Below are 15,790 nucleotides of genomic sequence, written 5' to 3'. Positions count from 1 at the left end.
CATTTACAGATTTGCCTTCATCCATTCTAAACTAGACACCTCACCACTTTCACTTTTACTTTTGCTTTTGCTTTTTGGTGCCTTCTTGACCAAGATAGGTTTAGGGATAAGTCTTCATAATTTGAAATAAGGGCTTCCATCTTTGGTTTTCTGATTTGAGTCTTTTGACTGTTGACTTTGACCATTGACTTTGACCGGCTGACTTTGACTTTTTCAGTACTTTTCCACAGCAGCTACTGGTCTTCATAATAAGCGTGATTAATGCTCCTTTTGGTACTAAGACGCAACTTTTCTGATAAGTGGTCTGAAATACTCCTTAACCTGAAAAAGGTAGTAAAAGCTATGAGTTGTCTTTTCGTTAAGTGTAAGAGAGATTGTAATGTAGCAATATACAAGTAATAAAACACACATTTGGGAGCTGATCACCACCCCCAAATAGCATCTTGTTTGATCTCAAGCAGGGCTGGGAGAATAAACTAAGATCACAAATGAGTAATTTATTATACGTTACACTAATCTCGTTTCATAGAGTGTGATTGCATTGACCATATTCAACAAGGCCTTAAACCACTAGGAATTCCCTAGCGGACAAGCTTTAAGCCTCGTGAGAGTTTTCCAGTGAAGGTACTCACAAACTTCTTCTATTTAGTATAAAGGGTCTTGTTTCCTTATTTATTCTCAGAAGTTCATACATCTCATTAGCAGTGAATAAGAACAAGCTCCTTTGAACTCAGAATAACATATGCATAGTAATTTAAGCATCTAACGATAATTGTACAAAACATGAGTAATGAAATGCAAAAGCAGAGTAGTTTCCGAGGCTTTTGGAAAGCTTCCTTAAGGTGGGTTCTCATAGGGGTGTGTTGCAATCACAACTCTCTGAAAGATTCACTAAACGTTCATTCTCTCAAGTGCAGTGGACACTTATATTCTTCGAATACTCAAATGACGTCCAAAGAAACCGAGGTCGATTGATCACGCTTGGTACTTACTATCACACCATCCTCTTCCTAATTGAGTTAGAGGTCTTTTATTAAGAGTTACAGGGCTTGGGTGATGGTTTAGAAAGAAAAATAAAAGGAAAAACAAAATCTGGTAAGATGAGAAATTGGGTCTTCAAGATACTTGTAACAAAAGAAAAATCTCGTTTAGTTTTTTTACTTCTGAATTGTGATACATTCTATTAGCCGTTTGGCTTTGTGACTCCATATAATTTTAACTTTTGGGAGTTCTAACTTTGCTTTGATTTCTTTTTGTTTCTGATATCGTCTCCTTTTGATTTTGAACTTTTGGGAGATTCGATTTTTGACTCCTTTGAATTTTTTTGGAGTTTTGGTTTTTGATGGGTCTTTTTTTTTTTTTTTTTTTTTGAAGCAAATAACTGTTCTATTTTTGTACAAGGTCTTCTCTTCTCTTTTTCTGATATCCATCTAGTTCTCAGCTCATCAGCTGGATAAGCTTTTTATTGTGTATTGTGATGGGTTAAAAATTATTAGTAAAGAAAAAAAAGGTTTTTAGAAAGGGTGAAGGCTCAAGAGTGGTAACTAAAAGAGAACTATATTTTTGGGGTTTTAACGCTTATTTGGCTATATCGGTCCAAAATGGCCTAAATTCCCTCATAGGATATGGCGTGGTGATTAAGAAAGTGGACGTGTGGTCTTTCTATCCAGACATCCTTTGTGTCATCACTCAATAATCATTCAAATGAGACTTTTGGCTAGATTCTCACAGGATATGGAACTTAATTATTCTAACATTGGCTTCGGAAACTCACTACTATATACAAACAAATGCTAATGTATGCCATTCATAAAAAGATGCAAAAACTATTGTACGTATATTAGTCTAAGTATGAAAAACAAGTCTTTACTCTATTGCTAAAATAAGACTTCTAAACTTTTTATTCATTATAAAAAAAGGAAACAAGACTTTTTAATACTAAACGGAAAAATATTTTTGGTCTTTTTAGAAAAAAAATTTAGAAAGGAAGAAATAAACTATTATATCTACTATATAGAAAATGTCTAGTTTTTGCAAAATGTTACTATATCAACTCTATGATGGAACTATGTTTGTCCTCAAAGTATGAAGATATAAGGAAAGAAATTACTATAGAAACATGAGCAAAAACGGAGATACACCTGTATTCTGTTCTTCATGATGAAAATACCCCACCCCCAAATAAGTTTGGGGCGTGGGTTGTCTGATATAGTACGAGAAATACATGGTTGATTATACTATGAATATTTATTCTACTATAAAATCTTTTTGGGTTTTTGTATTTTTTCGAAAAGATATATAAAATGCATTAAAGAAAATGGAAAATTTTGGCATGATGTATCTATTTTACCTTCTACTCATAAACCAAATTCCACAAGAAAAAAAACACAAAACAAGCAGATAATATTAAGCATAAAATTAAACTTATACTACATCATACACGTAAAAATAAATAGATCCAACTATACGGACACTAGGAATCCTAGTCAGAATTTGTGCGTGACTCGTCTCGACGTCTAGAGGATCATTCTCCTTGCTGACGTCGAGGCCTGGTGTAACGCCCATATTTAAAATACGTAATTTTCTATTTATTAATTAATTAAATTATTTATTTAAAAATCAGCTAGATTGGATTTGGGATATCGCGGGCCTGATTTTTTTGGGCCCGAGTCTATGTTGGGCTTGGGTTTCAAACCCAAGTATATAATCACATTGTTCTAGAGAATAGGGTTCTTGGAGAATAAAAAATAAAATAAAAATGGAGGCAGAGACAAAAGCTAGATTGCTGGAGGGTGGAGTGCGACAATTCGGACGATGAGGGATTCGTGGAGCTGTTAATCCAAGTGAGTAGTTACTTTTTCTAGTTCGCTTGAATAAGGAAAAAAAAATAAGCTTTACTGTTCAATATTTTTCAGCTCAGTATTTGTCTAGTTTATTCTGCGTCATGGGTCGAATAGTTACAATGGTTCCCTGGTGCCATATGGAGTGATGGAGGATTGAAACTCCAAATTTTTGAACTGCTGGCTCTCTAAAGTGACTGTTATGACAGCGCGAGCCATCATAACAACAACAAAAAAAATCGTTAGGTTTATTGCTTTAATTGCAGGTGATTTGATTTGTTTTTGGTTGGTGGAGTGTTGTGTGTGTGGTTGTGGGATGGAATACGGTGGTCGGGTTATGGATTGGAGTCTGTGGTGTGGTTGGGGGTCGGCAGTAGAGCTTGGTGGAAGCTCCCAAGACTTGTTAATGGCGGCTTGCCCAAACACTGCAGTAAAACAGTTAGAACGGTTTTTGGTTGATTTTGTGGGTTGTTGAGGTATGTTTGAATGTTGGAATTTGGATGGGGGCTGTTGAAAGGTGGTGGAAGCCATTAATGGCGGTCGGAATATTCTAGATCTAGTTTTGGGTGAAGTTTGAATTGAATGAATTGAGGATTTAGTGTTTGTTAAAGTGGTGGGGGTTTGTACCCTCTTCATTTTCGGTTGGTTTGTGTGGGGTGGTGTGTGAAGGTTTGGTGGTCGATTTTGGTGGTGGTGGAGGAGAGAACTGTTGGGGAAGATGAACAGTAATTTCGGGTTGGGCTTAGGCCTTAGCAAGTTTAAATTGGTTGGGCCAAAACTTTATATTTATGTTGGGCCGGTTCTATTTCTTGCTGGGCCAAAATCTAATTTAAGTGGTTGGGCCTTAGCTAGTTTAAAGTGTTTTGTTTGGGCCCTTTTCTATTTGTTTTGTATTTTGGACCAGTTTAATTAAGTTTTGTTTGGGCCAGTTCTAGATTAAGTTCTATGGGCCAGTTTTATTTGTTTTGTTTGGGCCTTTTCCAATTAGTTTTCTTTGGGCCGGTTTCTAATTTATGTAGGTTAGTCCTTATGTCCCCAATTGGGTCAGGTGGAATAAATAAGTTGGTTTTAGACTTTTGGGTTCTAAGGTTTGGGCTTGGCTAGTGGGTCCGAACCATAACCTTAGCCATGAGCCCATGAGCCATGCACATTGCCCTTAGCCATGAACCATGGTTATGACCCTGAACCTGTCGAACATAGAAACGACAGTTTGACTTTGACAATGACAGTTTGACTTCGACCATGACGTGTTGACTTTGACCATGACGTGTTGACTTTGACTTTGACCGTTGACTGTGGAATGTTGACTTTTTCCAGTTTTTCACATATTTGATTTTATGGACTATTGCAATAATAAAATATTGTCGAAAATTATATAACGTTGTTTGTCATTATCTAATTAAGATTTGACGTGAGTAGTGTGTAAAGCATATATATATTGGGCTTTGATTGTGGACTGTTGTCTGTTTAATTGTGTTACGTTTTTATATATTAAATTGTATGGACAAATCAAATGCTAAAATGCTGTGGAAGCTTGTATAAATTTTGGTTGTCATTATCTAATTAAGATTTGACGTTGATATTGTGACATTATATAATATATTGGCACGTGAAAGAATGAAAGTGGTTATGAGATATAATTGAGATATTTCTAAATATTGTGGCTTAGTGCAATAATATATTGGCACGTGAAAGAATGAAAGTGGTTATGAGATATAATTGAGATATTTCTAAATATTGTGGCTTAGTGCAATAATATATTGGCACGTGAAAGAATGAAAGTGGTTATGAGATATAATTGAGATATTTCTAAATATTGTGGCTTAGTGCAATAATATATTGGCACGTGAAAGAATAAAAGTGGTTATGAGATATAATTGAGATATTTCTAAATATTGTGGCTTAGTGCAATAATTTATTTGACATGCACGTGATATAGTGAAATGATTATAAGATAGTTATGTATGACACTTGAATAAATTACGTAATGCAAATCCTAGAACCTGACTACCACAACTCATGTGATTTGCCCCGTGGGCGTATGTGATATGATTGGCCCTTGTGTAGGGTGTATATATATGAGATGTTGATTGACCCACGTGTTGGGCAATCGTAGCCGAATAGTGGCTTGATTATTCCGTTCGCAAAATAGAACGAGATGCGCGATATTTTATGCCGAATAGTGGCAGTACTTGCATAATGGCTTCCGTGTGAGGGTTACCTGGTGTGCAACATCCCGCTCAAGATAGTTACGCACGGAGTGGTTCATTATGTAAGGGGAGGCATGTGGATGTACATGTTCGGCGTTGGGAAGCGATTGTGGTAGCCAGGGAAACTAGGTAAGATATAGATACGACGTGATTTTAGGGACACGCAAAGAAATCCTTAATAATATAATTATGGTAATATGTTGGTTAATGATTGTATATGGTTTTGCAGAAGGGTGGGTCAAATTAATTACTTGGGTAGAGACGACCCACTCTGTAATTGAGCATGGAATGCGGTACGGATATAATATGCTTGGTTGGTTATTTGTTTAGTTAGAACCTAAGGCGCCTCGATGAAGGAACTACATGCCTTATTTATGATGTGTATAGTTTGTTGTGTGGTTAGAGGGAAGTTAAGGCGCCTCAGTGGAGGAACTACCTACCTTACTTATTGTAGTTAAGAATGTTGTATTAGTCGTTAAAAGTTAAGGCGCCTCGGTGGAGGAACTAACTGCCTTAAGGATTGTGTATATATATGTATAATTATATGTTGTATTTTAGAGTTACTCACACCAGCATTTTTATAATGCTGACCCGATTTGCATGTTTGCTTATCGGTGTGTTCCATTAAATGAACATAGTTGATAAGTCTTGACAGGTTTAGTGTTGAAGAAGGTTGGTTGCTGCTTGAGGTTTGCGTTAGCGTTGCATTTCAGGATATGTTTTGTTTTCCCTTGAGGTGATATAGAGTTTCCGTTGAGACAAAGTTATTTGTATTTTCATTTGTAAATTTTTGTAATGAAGAGGACTTTTGTTTAAGTTAAAATTTTTATTGGTTTTTAATTATCCGCATATTTAAACTGTTTATGGGTTTTTGGGAGTGGAGAGTGCATCACACCTCGGAGATCGAAGAGTCGGGAACAAATAATGTTTTTTCCGAATTCTGTCGAAATTCGGGGTGTGACACTTGGCATGTCTATCACTACACGGGAGTGTGTCTCTGATGCTCTGCAATGTTCTAGTGACACTGTGCTGAAAACATTGTTTTTCCTGCTAGAAGGTCCGCTGCTCCTCTCTAAGGGTATGTTGTTCCGCTCTAATATTCCGTTGTTCCGATATGATGTTACCCTGAGTTTCCCTGACCTGGTGGAGATATGAGTGCAGAATCCTCTGGCCTCCATTGAGGAAGTGAAATCCGTCCATGGGCTAAGTGAACTGTCGAGTGACATCTTCAGCGAAGTAATACACCTTCTCAGTCGGGCGTGCTTGCTCAACAGCTCTGGCTTCAGGTGGAAGCCATGACTTCTGGACGAAGTGGGCATAGATAGGACATGTGGTAGCGTCCTTGACCTCTACTAGGGCATATGTGGCTTGGAACCCCCAGTGCTGCATGATCTTAGTGACCAGCACTGGTAGAGGGGCAGATGTCTTCTTTGGTTTGCAGAGTTGCTAGATGATAAAGGAGACGATGTTGAAGTTGTTCTTCTACTCTTGAAGAATACATAAAATATGAAGCATCACCTTGCCTATATCTGAAGGCTTGGCCGAGCCTAGCAGGTTATATGTTGTCCATTGAGATACTGCTAGCTAGTTCCTTCGTAGCAAACTCTGGTAAGCGCAGTGAGACTTGGGGTTTTTAACCATCTCAAGAAGTGTCTCTACCATCATCATGTCAATGGCTTTTTCATCTGGGGACTGTTCCATCTGAACATAGGCTTCCAGAGGAATCCCCAGAACACCACTCACCACTTCCTTGGTGAGCTCTAGCGAGTGGCCATCCTTAACAACCTTAATGCGGTCATCCTCCCCTCTAAATCATGCAATTAAAAAATGAAAGAGTAAGAGAGGGAGAATATACCGCATCTTCTAACAAAACCAAGCGTTTCCATCCTATTTTTCTGATCTCAGCCCTAAATTGCACTTCAAACAAATCGAAATAGAATAAGCCTTGAAAATTTTGCTCTGGCATGATTTTAAGAATTCGAGCCATTTAAAGCATGGAATTGAAAATTTGGGGTTTTGAGTTGGAATGGGGGTTGAATTTGGGGAAAGTTGTGAAAAAATTGTATGGTGGTGTGTTGGGGTGAGGTCGCGACCACGTTTGGAGTTAGGGCGGGTGCAAGTCAAGTGGGGCGGCTAGGGTTGGGAATTTTGGGATAGAGAAGAAGGGAAGGGGCAATCGCGTGGGCTAAAAGGGTTGATGGCACGTGCTTCTTTTAAGAGTTTGAAATTTTGGCCCAAGCCCAAATAAATCAAGAAATTCCGATCTTGTCCTTAGTGCCTTGCCAACTTCCAGAGCCCATCCGTGCTTCGTTACTTGTCTGATTTTGACCTGTGAGGTACCAAAATGATCAACATCGAAAATGCAACATAACAGTATAGGATACACTCACATCCAACTGTATATGAGAAACAGATGATGGAAAGAACTATATAGGAACTGCAGGGAAAATATGTACAGATAACAGAAAGAAAATTTTAATTAATTTTTTTGTGTTTTGAATATGTTTGACAGAAATTTTTAAAAGATGGGTCGTTTTAAGTCAGATCCCCAAGACTTGGAAGTTTTTGAAAACTTGAGTCAATCCCAACCAGATGGTTGAATTACTCCCTTCAGCTGTGCTCGATGAGGAGGTGACTGGCACATGAAAACCGTAAAAACTGAATTGTTATGACGTTGAAGACCGGGACAAGTTGATGTTTGACAATTCGAGCACCATCCTTATCTCTTAGCTCGTCTCTTACGTGCGTATGAACTCTTACCTAAACCAGGAATGATTTTTGGTATATGTGTCCATATCTTAAGCTGCAGTTCTCTAGGAAGTGCTTGCACACGATCATTGAAACTGATCCATCTAGTCTTGCTAGGTGGAGGGTTTTTGTTTGCTACAGAAGACATTTTTGAAAAAAAATTCAGAAACGAGAGAGATTTAGAACGTGAAAAGATTTAAATGAGAGGGGAAAGATTTTTTAGAAAGGAAACTTTTGAAACTTTTGGAAATTTTCGAGCTTTTAACGTCAGATTTTCGAGACAAAATAGAGAGGTGGAGACGCCTCATCTTTTTTTTTTTATTGGGTTTGCTTTCTCATTCAAAATATATCTCTATTCATATAAAGGTTTTTGCCAAGAAGATAAAATTATACGTTACTCCGGTATCATTTTGGTTACTCCAGACGTATAACATTCATTTTTTATATCTTCTGGTTTTGAAAACTATGGAGAGATGTTTTAAGAAACTCGTACTTAAAAGCTGTGATTCTAGATGTTACTACTTTAAAACAAATCATGACAGATATTCTTAGGCAACTTTCGATCAACTCCGTGGCGAACCCAATTTAGACAGACAGAGCTTCAGTTATGCGGGGGATTTACTACACAAGACATGGAATGTCCTAACCCGAGCGAATAGCTTGGTGATATAGGCGACCTTTAGTAAGCAAAGCTGATCTCAAACCACCCATAGATTGTGTAGTTCTAGGGGTTGGTCTGTGTAAAATCCATTGCCCGTTTTGAAAAATCACTTAATTATTAATGTATCAAAAATCTATCATTAATAGCACAAAGAAATCAAACATTTTTATTGAAGAAAGAAACATTTGTTTTTGGCTTTTTGGTTTTTATGTTCCTAAATTACTATGACAGAAAAATATAAACTATAAAACTACTAAGAAAAATCACTATGACAAAAGTGATCCTCATAATATAAGGTGCTTGAAATTAAGTGATTCTAATTGCGAACCATCCTATATGGTTTGGCCTCCCTAGATCTTCCACCTCTTGTTTTGCAAGTAGGCAAATCTAGTGAAGAGGACTAGCTCTATTTCTAAATAATCTAGTCTCTCCTCTCTTACTCTCCTCTCTTACTCGCTAGTTAGCCCTAGGTAAAGTCATTCCAACTAGAGAGAAAGACGAAGCTCGAAATAATTAGAAATCACCCATAGAAGGAAAAAGTTTTCGAAATCAAGGGCTCCAACTGCTAACCATCCCACGGTATGGCATGCCTATGAAAGATGAGACATACTAAACAACCATGAGAGACAACTGTAAGACACCTTCACTCAATCCCCATCGCCTTCTACTTTGTTTCACATCTCTTCTTTATATAGGAAAGACTACTCAGTGTCAAAGGTGAGATTAAAAGAAAAATGCTTATGTAAAAATCGGAAACGTAAAAACAGAAAATAGGTAAATAAAAATAAAGACAGGAATTGTAAATGATAGGAATAGAAAAGCTATTCTAAAAAGAAGCATAAAATAAAAAAAGAAAAATTATGTACTTGCTCTATAGGGGTACACTACTCAAATGACGAGTAAAAGTGCAAACGTGGAATGCGCAAGATATACTATGGACTTAAGGCTCCGACACTTATAACCACACCCTCCAAGTGGAGAGATCCGATTACCTTATTGATGTATCCCCCTAAAGCAAAAGATGGAATGGAATGGGAAAGAAATACATTGGAAATAAGGATTCAATCCTCATAAATGGGATGATTAAGAATGAGTTTTTAGTGCTCTAGCTTTGTTCACGTCACTTGTTGCTTCAAAGGCTGTGTTTTTTGGTTTAGGATTAGGAATAGCTTGACCAGGGAACACACCTTTCTGGGTTTAATCTTAGCTAACAAGTTCAGAGATTGTTGCATGGATTCTAGGATCTGGGTTTGTTGTTACATGACTGATCAACTCCCAAATGTGTGTTTTATTACCCGTATATTGCCGCATTACAATCCTTCTTACGCTTAATGAAAAGACAACTTATAGCTTTTGTTGCATTTTTCAGGTTAAGGAGTATTTCAGACCACTTATCATAAAATTTGTGTCTTAGCACCAAAAGGAGCCTTAATCACGTTTATTATGAAGACCAGTAGCTGCTGTGGAAAATTACTGAAAAAGTCAAAGTCAACAGTCAAAGAACCCAAATTAGAAGACCAAAGATGGAGGCCTTATTTCAAATTATAAAGACTTATCCCTAAACCTACCTTGGTCAAGAAGGCACCCATAAAGCAAAAGTGAAAGGGGTGAGGTGTCTAGTTTAGAATGGATGAGGGTAAATCAGTAAATGGCAAAAGTAGGGGCATATAATCAAAAAGCAAAGGAAGGAGAACTCACCCATTGTCTTAGGATCCAAACCATTTAGTTTGTTTATTTTCTTATCTTGTTTTTCAATTTATGTTTTTAATTTCTTGTTATTTCATTTTCTTTATTTCAATCAACTTGTTATTTCATTGCGAGGTACCAATTCAGTGATATTTCAAGAGTTAAAAGCTATTATGCAAGGATTGAAGGGCTGCGTGGACTGTCAGTATATGAAGGTGTTAGTGGCCTCAGACTCACTGTGCACAATTACCATTCTTAAGAGAAAAGAGCAAGCTCTTTGGTTCTGTCAGAATATAGTAGGGGTTATAAAGTTGTTTTGCTCTAAACTTTCTAGTGTTGATTTTATTCATGTGTATTGAGAGACTAATAGGTAGCTAATCATTTGACATCCTTAAAACAATGTAATGGGGTATAATACTTTATACCTCCTCTGAGCAAGCAACACATGCATTTTGTGGAGGAGGATAAAAGCAATGTATATTTGAGGATCTAGTGCAGGTAAAGGTCTACCGAACCCTAAACTTTGTTAAAAAAAAATTGTTATTATTCTTTGTTTTAATCTTCATCTTGTTTGCTTGTTTCATTTCAATGTTTTAATCAATCTTTCTAATGTTTTCAAGTCATTTTAATCAACAATCAAAGCTTTCAAGTTTATTAGCTTATAACCATTCTAATATTCAAGAGTCTACCTTTCTTCTTCTATCTCCCTCACTCAAACTCTAAACAATTTAGGATAAACCTCAACTCTTAATCTAACTCTTTTGAAGTATACTCACTACAATATTAAAGCTTCAAATGGCGTCGCCGTCATGGATTGAATGAGTGAGAGTGATTGGTTGATAATCTAAGAAGTGCGCATCATTCTCATCTCTCAATTTCTTTTTTCTCTTTCTTTTTCTTTTTCTTTTTCAATTTTTTGTCTTTTTTTTTTATTGTTTCTCTGTACTAAGATACTTTTTTACAAATCAGGTTGCGGGACAACAAAGGTGGAGAGGAGCTGATCAAACAGACGAAAGACGACAACCATCCACCGACGTTGAAGGGCGACCATGTGGGCGTGGCGACTGCGACAGCTGGTTCACCTCCACAGAAGTGCGTGAGATTTTTTTGTAGTCCAGTTCATTTGTGACACACAATTGTACTCCGAGCCCAAATTTTGTAATAGAGTAGGAGAAAACAGTGGAACTTGTTTGTAATAGTTAGTGATAAAAAGAAAAACAAACAAAAAAACTTGGTTTTTGATTGATTTCTTATGATTAACTTGAGTTAAACTTGGTTTAAGTTTAATACTAACCAAGGGATTAGAGTTTTGATTTCCTTGGGAAGTTCAAGTGTGTGAGGCAAGTTGTGGATCATAGCTCACATACTTTGAATCAACTTGGTAATTTACACTCTAAGTCCAATTGACTCTAGTTAATCTAGGTGATTAATCTAAAACTAGTTAATTAGATTAGTATAATCTTAGTTTAGTTTTAAGTTTGAGCCCATGAAGGCAAAGTTGTATAAATTGTAAAAAACCCAACTTGTGGGCCTTTTTTTTAAGTGGGTTTTTATTTGTAACTTAAAACAAGGTAAAGCTCGAAAGGATGGGCCTTATTCTCAAATCAAGCGCCAACCGACGTGGTTTTCTCCTCAAGCAGCGTGTAAGCACGGCTTGAGAGGTAAATTTTAAACCTCCTTGAAGCCCAAGTAAGAGGATACTTGTGTGTTCAAGCATGCTTACGTGATTGTTTGAAATTTATTTTTCGCACTGCAATTTACATTCGCACATAAGGTTGAACCCGAGCCATAACAACCATGGGGAAGTCATTACCCAATGTAGGTAAATTGGATGTTGCTTGATTCTTGAAAGCCCTAGACCGAAAAAAAATAATTAAAATCAATCAACTAGAGCCCAAGTAGTCATGCTCCTCTAAAAAATGACAAAAATTTAGCCACGAGGAATTAGAGTAATCAGTTACCAAATTCCAATGGACTAACTACCTTCCTCACTCCCTTCCCACAGATTCATCGTGAGTGAGATTCTTGGTAGCATAACACTTAGTAAATTGACTGCCTACTTTTCTGAGAAGTGTAGTAGAGCCATCCTAGTTACGCGCCCAACTGTTCCTCTGAACAGGGCATAGTAAACTATAAACCAAAAGCAAAGTTTTCAAAACTCCATACTTGCAAAAACGAATTTCGATTTTTGAGCATACATTGCACCGTTTGCGCATGTTAGGATATTGTTGGGGTATTGCTAACAGTGTATGATACTACGTTCAGGCACTTCTAGTATTAACAAGAATAAAACTTACTCACATAGGAGAGTTCGTCGACCTAGACAATCTCCTGTTTCTAGTCCTCTATCTGTTATGATGGCTGACAAAGTAGTGCAAGTTGAAAAGCCTCTCTCTAACTTCTGCACACCGTTGCGAGATGGACCTCCATCTTGTTTATGACTCACATCGCTTACCAGTGATTTTAGGATTCCATTGAACGTGTTCAATCTTCTACCCATCTTCCACCGGTTAGAACACAAGTTACCGTACGACCATCTACGCCAGATACATGAAGTATGTAATACCTTTCATCATCCGGGAGTCACCAACGATCAGGTTAAGCTACGAGTGTATCCTTTCACTCTAGCTGGCAAGGTCACGCTTGGCTTCTCTCACAGAAAGCCGACTCTTTCGATACATGGGAAAATGTTGTGTTCTCCTTCATGAAGAAGTACTTTCCATCGAAGAAAATAGAAGAGATAAGAAGCAAGATACAGTTCTTCAAATAGAGTCCAAGTGAGACATTTTCCGAAGCATGGGATAGATTCTTTGACCTACTCCATTCATGTCCTCACCATAAATTAAAAAATCCACTATTGTCTAATGTTTCTTCAAAGTAACCCTCGACATCATGAGTATCTACAAGAAAATTGAGCTTTTGCCACAGGCACAACCTTGCTTTAGCCACGGTCATCAGCTGTTGCAAAGGTCATCGTGGGGTATTGTTTGGGTAGTTGGGTTTTAGTTCCAATTTTGGCCACAGCTGTCTATTTGTTTCGTCCAACGTTGGATTAGACTTGGATTTTGATGTCCGTTAAGATCTCATGAAGCCCTCATAAAAATAAATAGTAGCTGCGAAACAACTATCAAAAATTGAAGAAGAAGACTTAAGTTGTTCGAAAGAAAACTCGATATTAAAGCAACAACAAGGTTTGTCTTCCTTCTCTCTCTCCTCAATAAACAGTACTTCTCTTTTATTCACTTCTCTCATCTAATAGAACTTTCCTCCTCCTCTCTCTCTGTCTCTCACCCAGGTTGAAGATCGAGGAAAAGCATTAATTTTTTTTCCTCACACACTTTCTCTCTCACGCTAGAGTCATGAGGACCAGGTTTGATTGCACTCTTATATCTGTTTTTTTACTCTGTTTTTTTTACTTATTTTACTTATTTTAAGACCTTGATCAATTATAAGAATATCAATTGTTTATTTCTAATGAGGCATCCTTTCAACTGAGACATTGTTTTATTTGCAAATTCATAATCATTTTAATTTATAAATTCTGCTAAGGAGGAGCTTATAGTAATCTAGAAATTAATTAGGAAATTGACAATTTTCTATGTATGATTAGGGTATTGTAGTATTTTTATTTTCGACTAGAGCGTACTCATTTTAGAATGAAAATTGTTTATTGCAAGTCTCGTTGCGCTTGGTGGGTATTGGTTATTAGTTCTTTTAGATGTATAACAATTTTGTTTGGATCACTTGGTTTATTTTTGATTTGGTAAATTTTTTTTAAGTTGCATGATTGTAGTACACTCGAATCTACTTGTGCTTGTGTTTAGTAGTAAATAGTTGGTTTGCTTGGTGTGCAAGCACCGTGTATTGGACGCCCAGTAAGTATAAGGGATAGTAGATAAAGTGACATGGGTATGGGGCTATGTGGTGTGCGAACACCTCATGCTAGTATATTAGTAGGAGGTGGCCATGCATGTATGCAAGGAAGGAGGTGGTGGCTGAAATTCTGAATGCGGGGAAACCTTCTGTTTACATATTCAGGTGTAAAAAAAGCAAAAAAGCAAAAAAGCAAAGTATAACAGCTGGTCGTGTTTCAATGAAGGAATTGGACCCGAAGCTCCAAGTGTTCCAATTACAGCTTGGTGGAAGTGCTTAGAAGTATGTAAACAGTGTTTGGTGTTTTAGTAGGACTTCTGTTTAACAGAAAGTAATTGTATACTTTTGCTTGACTTTTATGAGTTTCGTGTTCTAGTAGGACTTATGAGTGGCCCTCAAGATAGTTTGAATTCTTTTATCCAGTCTTTCAACTCTAAGGTTATACATGATGTTCTTTCTTCCATCATCGAAGGTATGGTTTCTTGTCCGCCTCTTCCTTCAGATGAACTAGATATCCTTAATTTCTTGAAAGAGAATAAGGATGGACTAGGCCACCAGATAATCTACGGACATTCGGGTTGTAAAAGCAGTGGAGGGAAGTCTTGGAACCAGTCGTGGCAACTTGAAAACAGAGGTGCACTTTCTGAAGGAATGCATAGGTCCAAGTTGCATAAGCGATCCTAATTTCATCAACATTCAGAAATGTGAGGAAGCATATCAAGAGGGTTATTCAATTGCTCTGCACGGTATGGAGTTCCGCTCACAAAGTATTACTTCTATTGCAAATGCCTTAGCAATTTTGTTTGGTCAACCATCTGTGGGAGCTAACTCATACCTAACACCTCCTAGATCGCAGGGTTTGGCTCGGCACTATGATGATCACTGTGTATTTGTATGCCAAATTCTTGGACAAAAGAAGTGGAATGTTTATCCTCAATCAACTGTACACCTACCTCGTTTGTATGAACCTCTTGATAGGAACATTGGTTTTGAAGGTGACAATCTTGAATCCGAGTGCAAGCAGTTTTTGCTTGGAGAAGGTGACATTGTATACATTCCTAGAGGTTGTCCTCATGAGGTATGTACCATCTCTGATGACAGTGGGTCTGAGATGAACGATGCATCAAGTGGAATTTCCTTTCACTTAATGCTTGGGATCGAGATTGAACCTCCCTTTGAGTAAGTGGATCTTCCTTACGTTGATATTATTTTTTAGCTGGTGAATTGTTTGTTGCACTATTTCTTTCTCAACCAATTTATGGCTGTAGTTTGTCACCCACTTGCTTTGTTACTTTCTACTATGTTTTCTTGAAATTTGGTTGGATATGTAGATGACAAAGATAGTTAGAATTAGTAGCTTTTTTAGTCGGGACTCGGGAACGATTAGGCTGTCCCATATTAATACGGGGCGCCATGTTTTTGCTTTGTGCTGATAATCAAAGGTTGTACTTGTTGCAACAAAGTATTTGAAAGCACCTAAAGTTAGGCGAAGAAAAAGTTTTAAGGCACAATAGGTGTAAGCCTTGTAAGCATACACCTTCAATTGTAACAAGCAATTAAGTATTTCAACATAGGTAAACATATGAACTGGAAATTAATTAAAGTATAGTAGAACAGTCCATATTTTTGGAGTTATAAATGACTAAGGTTTAATGATGAATTGGGAAAATAGCATAGGCTTTAATTTTAGTGGCTTGGACATTCTGCGTAACTTGTTAAGTCGTTGTAATAACGAATATAATATATCTATAAGGATTCATTTGTAATTATAC

General features: G+C 37.2%; 1 pseudogene; it reads left to right on the top strand.

Annotated features, from left to right (window-relative positions):
• The first annotated feature begins 14,402 nt into the window (after positions 1-14,402).
• Positions 14,403-15,201, top strand: LOC147493321 (uncharacterized; annotated as a pseudogene).
• The last annotated feature ends 589 nt before the right edge of the window (positions 15,202-15,790 follow it).

This window comes from Coptis chinensis, chromosome 6, assembly GCF_015680905.1.
Source record: "Coptis chinensis isolate HL-2020 chromosome 6, ASM1568090v1, whole genome shotgun sequence".
Classification (NCBI taxonomy): domain Eukaryota; kingdom Viridiplantae; phylum Streptophyta; class Magnoliopsida; order Ranunculales; family Ranunculaceae; genus Coptis; species Coptis chinensis.
Note: the sequence above shows the minus strand (reverse complement) of the source record. Positions and strands in the feature narration are given on the sequence as shown.